This window comes from Elephas maximus, chromosome 8 (assembly GCF_024166365.1).
Source record: "Elephas maximus indicus isolate mEleMax1 chromosome 8, mEleMax1 primary haplotype, whole genome shotgun sequence".
Lineage (NCBI taxonomy): Eukaryota > Metazoa > Chordata > Mammalia > Proboscidea > Elephantidae > Elephas > Elephas maximus.
In genome coordinates this window covers 105391506-105399457 of record NC_064826.1, presented here as the reverse complement: position 1 = coordinate 105399457, position 7952 = coordinate 105391506, and the positions used below count along the sequence as shown (strand labels likewise).

Genomic DNA, 7952 nt, shown 5'->3' with positions numbered 1-7952 from the left:
GCAAAGCGGGTGTGTGTGTGTGTATTGCATATAATGTGTATATGTGCATGGTGTGTATGCGTGTGTAATGTGTATGTATATCCATGCAGGATATGTGTGTGGCATGTGACAGCTAATAATATTCTGCAGAACTAGTTTTCCACAGAACTCAGTCTAAGAAACACAGAAAAAGACTGATGATAAAATTCTTTTTTTAAGTGATTCGGAGCAGAAGTACAGGTAGTAATTAGGTGATATGCAGAAAGAGTGGGAGGATTTATTCCTGTTGAACTAGTCAAGAGATGCTGTCATTAAGACTTTTCAAGAAGGGCAGGTGGGCTCAGTTCACCCTGGGATGTTCACAGACTCAGGAGATGGGTAGAAGAGACTTAGCCTGAAGAGTCCACACCTTGGAAGAAAGCCCCCAGGGCCAATGGGTCTCCCAGAACCAGCGTTGACCCATGCAGTGCAGCAGGGAAGGCTTATGGGAGCAAGAGAGCCATGCTTATGGGGGTGGCTCTAAGGGTGGTTAAGGGACTGTTGAAAGAGCAAATAAAAGTCACAATACCTCTGGGAGGAAGGGAAAGATTCTCGGTCCCAGTTTAATTGAGGAAACAGACTACTAAAGTAGAGGATGACTGGCCGGAATTCAGTAGAGAACGAACAGCAGTCTTTGAAGGTAGCAGTCGGGAACGCTAACTAATAAGGAGGAAATACTGCCCTCAGGACAGAAAAATAAACCTGCTCTACTGCTCTGTTAAACTTTGGAAATGCAAGCTGGGGACAGAAATGGCACCCAATTCAGGGTCTTCAAGAATACATTTAGTTTTTCTGAGGGGATAAAACTCCGAGATCCTGTTTGAGTGCTGTTTATTTTTGTTTTCCAAGGTGCTCAGGAGACAGGGTAGAAGCAGCAGTAACTCATAGGAACTGCCTGGGCTTGTGCTATGGTGACAAGTAGCACAGGGGGTCGGTTGGAAAAGCTTCTTCTTCTATATACACTGTCTGGTGGGTGGAGCTGCCGCTTTTGGAGGATGTGACTTCATATGTTTGCCTCCTGTTAAAGCCATTTCCGTGTCTGCCTCTTACCTAGGGAGACCGGTATTTTCATTCTTTTCTGCAGATGTTTATAGCAGCGTCTACATCTACAATGGCCCAGTTATGTTATATTTATTTCTACTCTTAATTGCTTTTAATAACCTCTGAGCCACATGAAGGGTAAGTGAACAATTTTCTTCGTCAAGCACAGATGGTAGATTTCTGAAGGCTGTGTGTGCCTCTCTGCCCCTACTGCTGGCTCCACACTTCCGCTGAAGCCGCCGGTGCTTCCCCTTCAGGCCGGCTGCCTAAGATTGCCAGTACCTGAGGGATGTGGGGCTTGTATACCTGGGCCAGGGCTGGTTTGGATGGAGGTTGGGTACTGGCGAAGGAGCTGGGACATGTGACAATCACATGGTCATTCTCTCTCAGCTGATGGACTTTTCCCAGCAGTATTTAGAGTTAAAAAAAAAAAAAAAAAAAGTTGCCTTTGACAAGTCGATTCCATCTCAGGGCAACCCTATGTGTGTCAGAGTAGAACTGTGCTCCATAGTGTTTTCAGTGGCTGGTTTTTAGGAAGTAGATTGCCAGGCTTTTCTCCCAAGGCATCTCTGTGTGGACTCAAACCTCCAACCTTCAGTTAGCAGCTGAGTATGTTACCCGTTTGCAACACCCAGGGACTCCCATTTAGAGTTTCATTAAGAGTCTGATGAAGTTAGAAATGCCTTCAATATCAAAAGGGACAGATTTTGGGTGGTGAAATATCCCATTTGCTTTCCTCAGACACTCATCAGAGGCCTGCAGAGAAGTGGCCACCTTAGCTCTTGACCCTAAAGGCCAGAGTAGAGGAGAATGCTAGAGGCAAGATGTCAGGGCCACATGGTGTTTCTTCGCTGGAAGCAACAGTGAAAAATGAGCCAGCCTCACACATTAGTCATAGCCCATAACCGAGACTAGTCAGCCCAGCATGAGCCCTGAGCCTGAACAAAGAACACAGGATGGCGTGGTGCTGGCTTTAGCCGAATTCCCACTTCAACACCAAGACAATCTTCTCGCTGTTGCTGAGTTTTATGACTGTGATGTCATTGAACACTGCCGACAACAGAGCTGTTATATCACAAATGAAAGGGCCTTAAAACTAACTGAGGGAACCCATTATGCCAAGACTGGAGATTGTCATAAAAATCACTGGGCATTGATGTCTCTCAGCTTCTGAGTTGGGCCTTGAGGGAAAAGAACTGTGAAATTTGGGTTCAATTTAGCTGTTTTGATCTGGACTTCTTTATGAGTAGAAAGAATGAAATTGGCCATATGTGACCTTGTATTTCAAGGAAATCAAATCATTCAAACAAGATAATCTAGCCTCTTGCCCAATAATTCCTCCTTTTCTCTTTAGTGCCAGGGTTATTGACTGAGGCCCTGCCTGAGCACATTTTACTAGAGTTTAGAGAATTGTAATAGTTGCATTGTTTCACTGGTTATAACCTCAAAATGCATTGCAGATTTCCTCAACTGAAATCATTCTGCCGTTAACATGTTTGTTGGAAGGAAGGACTGACCCCAACATTCAAACTATACTACCAGAGAAACGGTAGCAAGGCACACCCAGCAGTGAAGACAGCCTATGTCTTTTCCTGCTGCTTTCATTCATTCATCTGTTCCCCTGGACAAATATTCACTGAGCTCCAACTACGTGTTGGGCAATTGAGTCAGGTGCTGGAGGTATAATGGGACTCTGGAAATTAGTGTCATCCCTGCCCTCATGGAACTTTGAATTGCTGGTGGTAAATATGCTTTTCTTTTGTTTTCTTACTGCCAAATTAAATTATTGCATTTCCACAGTGCCCAGTTTGGTAGCAGAAATGATTATCCTGGAAAATGGTGAATAAATAAGAGAAGCTAGCCTTGAATTAAAAACAAAATGTCCATGGAATTCCACATAGTAGTTTAAATAAATACACAAACATATAAAACAATACTCTCTACATAATATCTATGTACACACACATATATTTGTTGGTATTAGTTGCTGTTGAGTTGATTCCTACTCATGGCCACCTTGTCTATAACAGAATGAAACATTGCCTGGTCCTGCCCCATCTTTACAATTGTTGGTATGTCTGAGGTCATTGTTGCAGTTATTATGTCAATCCATCTGATGTAGGGTTTCCCTCGTTCTCACTTACACTCTACTTAATCAAATATGATGTCCTTTTCTAGCAATTGGTCTTTCCTGATGGTATATCCAAAGTAAGTAAGATGAAGTCTCTCCATCTGTGCTTCTAAGTAGTACCTTGCTGTACGTCCTCCAAGATGGATTTGCTCATTCTTCTGGTAGTCCAACATTCTTTGACTTTAACCACACTACAGTTCAAATATGGCAATTTTTCTTCCTTTCCTCTTTCATAGTCCAGCTTTCACATGCATATAAGGCAATTGAAAAGGCCCTGGCTTGGGTTGGGGACACGCACACACACACATATTGCAAGTATATAGTGTAAGTATATGTATGCAGCATGGCCAACATGGCAAAGATGAACTCCCATCACAGATGGTGTTCTCGTCTGTGTGTGGAGAATAAGATCAGAGAGACCAGGGAGGATAGAAGGCACTGCAGCTGAATTGCCAGTATCTTATCTTTTTAGCTGGGCATTGGGTACAGAGGTGTTTGTACCAATTTGTACGATACACACACACACACACACACACACACACACACACACATCATAGTAAGCAAATTTACAGCTGAACAATCATGACGCAGGACTCAGGAACAGGCATCAAGAACTAGCAGTAGTTGCCTAAATTTGCTCTTCCCTACACCTTTATGGTTAAACACAATTTTCAGAAGCCCACTTTCCTATTTTCTTCAACATCTCAACATTTTATAGTAGCCACCACTCCCTTTCTTTCCCAGGTCTTCATCTCTACATGTGACCCTTAGTTCAAAATCACCCCAGCAATGGGGAGAAGGTTTAAGGGAAGCAAGGGGAGCAGTGATGGAGAAAATCACCGTTTTTGCTTACTTACCACATTTAGTAGGAACATGTGGAGTCTGACTCCTTCTCAAAGAAGAGCTCGGTTTAAAGACCAGCTATTGATTTGGTGTATTTTGCAAATTGGTGAGAATAATTTAGAAGCTGAGACACTATGGAGAACTAATACTTCGTGAGAAGCAGCGTGAACTTTATGTGACTCTTTGGGATTTCTCAATGAGTTTATTCCCATGAAATTCTATGTTGGATACCCTGAGTGGAAATTAAGTTGTTTTAATTACTGCTGCCATTTTGTGATTTATGCACGTTAATGTTTTAATTTTTGTACTTCACCCTGAGTCAGCTCCACCAAAGGTACAATTTTGAAAATCATAATGATAAAAACTTAAACTTATTAATTTTTTATAATAAATGTCCATTATATGCTCAACTAGCAGTGGAGGAATCTGACAGTCCAGACCATAATATATGCCCTATTTCACAACTGTATGTCTTCAGAAAGCTCTGAGCTGTCCAAGATAAATGTCACATTTGTCTGGACCTTAAACCTACCTCGACACAACCAAGCATCAATGAACATTTTGCTCCAAATTGCATCCAAATTGGTATTTAGAAGGTTGATTGAATGGTGTGAAATAGGGTGTGGCTAGAAGGTATTAGCTGGCTAATAGGGAACAGAGGGCACAGGAGTGGGGCATGGAAGTGAAGTGATTTCATTTGGAGGGCTGGGCTTTAGCTCTGGTGCTTAAGGCAGAGAAATAGTCACCCAAAGATCTGCTTTGCTCAGAGGTCTTTCAGAAGTGCACATTGCTACCGATAACCACATGAATTAGCCCTCCTGTCTTCACGTTGAGAAGCCCTGCTGATGGAGTGGTTAAGCACTCGGCTGCTTACCAAAAGGTCCGTGGTTCCAACCTCCAGTCGCTCCACAGGAGAAAGACGTGGCAGTCTGCTTCTGTAAAGATTTCCAGTGTGAGAAAATTCTACTCTGTCCTGTAGGGTCACTAAGAGTTTAAAATCAACTTGACTGGCAGTGGGCTTTTTGGTCTTCATGTTGTCATTGTTAGTTTCCACAGAGTTGACCCTAACTCATGGCAACCTTATACATAACGGAACGAAATGTTGACCAGTCCTGCACCATCTTCACAACCGTTGCTATGCTTGAGTCCATTGCTGTGGCTGTTGTGTTTTCATAGCTGGACAAGTTCCTTCTCACTGGATTCTAATTTGGGGTACCTGAGGAAGGAGGACCATGTGGCCTGACATGGTTTACTTATGGTGACAATAGGAAAGACATTTGAAATCCAGGCTATTCCAAAATTTAGTCACCATAATTATACTTCGAACAGATCGATTACCTGAATTTGGGAAAAACAAAAAAAATGGCATTAGGAGAAAAATCTTTCTTATTCAGGACCTGAAATATCAGTAAGAGCTGAAATGTTTATGATTTGATTTTGACAGTGAATATTGCACATGGGAGCTTCCATATACTTGCAATATATATTTTTTATATATACGTATGTATGTATTCAATTTCAACAGGATATTGAAATACAACATGTAAGGCAACTTGCCCAAGACAACACATTAAGAGGTAGAGTTGGTATTTAAACCTAGAGAATCAGACTCTAAAGTCCATCGTCTAACCATTATAATATGTAATTGCTCTTACTTTAAGCTTCCATTTTATTATTTCTCCTCTTCTGCCTCTTGTCTCCAAAGTTTGTTCTCTGCCATCTCTATTTTCTCCCTTCCTCCTTCTTCCAGACTCTCTTTTTGTTCTTTGCCTACCTTTGCTTCCTTTCTCTGTCCTTTTTTTTCCCATTTCTCCTCTTTGTTCTTTCTTGCTTAGTTTTTGTTTCTCCTTCAGTCTTTCTTTGTTTATGTTCTTTCTCCTTTAACTGGCTTTATTCAGTACATGTTCATGGCCATGCCACTGTCCTCTATGTCCCCAAATATTTCTTTTCTATAAAATAAGGAAAGCATGGCAGATAATCAGTAAGGTTGCTTATTGATTTGGCATTATATGCACATGTGTACTATATATACAAAATAATATACTGCATGTGTCTTAGTCATCTAGTGTTGCTATAACAGAAATACCACAAGTGGACAGCTTTAACAGTTCAGTACGCTAGAAGTCTGATTTCAGGGTGCCAGCTCCAGGGGAAGGCTTTCTTTCTCTGTCTGCTCTGAAGAAAGGTCCTTGTGATGCATCAGCCTTCCCTTGGTCTGGGAGCATCTCGGCACAGGAACCTCAGGTCCAAATGACACTCTCTGCTCTTGGTGCTGATTTCTTGGTAGTATGAAGTCCCCAATTCTCTGCTATCTTCCCTTTCCTTTCATCTCTTGTAGGTCATACCCCAGGGAAATCCCCTTTACATTGGATCAGGGTTGTGACCTGGTAAAGGTGTTACGATCACACTCTAATCCTCTTTAACATAAAATTGCAATTACAAAATGTAGGACGGCCACAGAATACTGGGAATTATGGGCTAACCAAGTTAATACACACATTTTTGGGGGGACATAATTCAATCCATGACAGTATGGTTTTAGTGATTTAATTTAAAGAAGGTAATTCAAATGTCTTTTACTTTTTAAAAGAATGCAACCAAAGATTAGTATACAATATTTATTAGTTTTATTACCCTCCTAGGTGTTTTCCTTTTTTTTTTTCCTTGATGACAAAAGAAAAGGGAAAAGAAGAATTCTCATCCATGATTTGGAAATCCAGACATAAATCTCATTTGACAAAAGTGGATTTGTCATATCATTGTGTGATATGATGATTAAATACATGCCTTCTAGAATAGTTAAGATGCCACTGCTGCCCAGGAGAAGCATAAATGTATCCAGAGGATCTATATAACCAGATACTCTCTAGGAGAGCTTTTAAATCTGAGATTCAATGAATCTAAGCAGAGCAATTTAGTTTAGAACTATTAGCATTTGCCTAGGCTTTCCCAGCAATATTCTAAAAATAGACTAAATCTAAGTAAACCTGCTTACCTACGTCCTCAAAGACAACTGGAGACTGCAGCATCCTCATTTACTAACTAGATTCAAATCGATGTCAACAGATAATCACAAGTAGAGCTACAAGAAGACGTTGGTTAGGCACTGCAGATACGAGGAAAATGAGGCCACGTCCTTGTCACAGAGAAGCGTGAGGGTCAGGGCAGAGGCAGACTGTTGTGGTCTCCCAAGGGAGCAGACAGGGCAGCTACGTCACCTGCTGAGCTGTCCACCCAGCAATTAGAGGTGGATGAGAAGGCTGCACACTGACAACCACAAGGAAGTCATCACAATGAGTCATTTGCAAATATATCCAACTTCATGTCAGCTCCTTGCTTCAGCAGGTGGATCATTTCTATTTTCCCCGGAAGCCATCTGCTTGTCTGAATGTTGGGGCTGATTTGGTTTGTTGTTGCAGAGAAGAAGGTGGCTTTCCCAGAAGTAATTGGAATTGGCCTGGACTGTGGCAGAGATCCAGGAACAAGGAGAAGTATGGGGAGCATTTAAAGTTCTTCCTCTCCTACTGTGTGCAGACTTTTTGGACCAGCTAAAAGTCTACTTATCTTTCAAATTTTAAAACCCTTAGAGAAGACATGAAATTTACAGGGGGCTTACAAGATGGAGATCTTTGTTGGCTCTCTGTGTTCTTGGCCTTTTGCTGCTGGCAGCTAAAAATCAGGACAGAGCTGGGAAAGGCAAATTTACAGCTAATTTCACCTTTTTTTGGACAAGTGCTATTTCTTCTCAAATCTAATGTTTAACTGAAAATCATTTCCGTGGTTATAAAGAGGGAAGAGTATGAACTACTGACTGTGCCTAAACAGAGAAAGAGATAATCTGGAATGGAAAATGAAAGGGAATAAAAGTCTGAAATTACGAATTTAAGGGTGGAGAAGTGTAATGGCAGATATCCTTTAC

At 41.5% G+C, this 7952-nt stretch overlaps 1 long non-coding RNA gene across 1 annotated transcript in view; it reads left to right on the top strand.

Annotated features, from left to right (window-relative positions):
* The first annotated feature begins 1077 nt into the window (after positions 1-1077).
* The window catches only part of LOC126081841 (uncharacterized), a 31932-nt gene continuing 25057 nt past the window's right edge, over positions 1078-7952 (top strand). The window contains exon 1 of the long non-coding RNA XR_007518449.1: positions 1078-1197. This is a non-coding gene — a long non-coding RNA (uncharacterized LOC126081841). The remainder of the gene's footprint in view (positions 1198-7952) is intronic.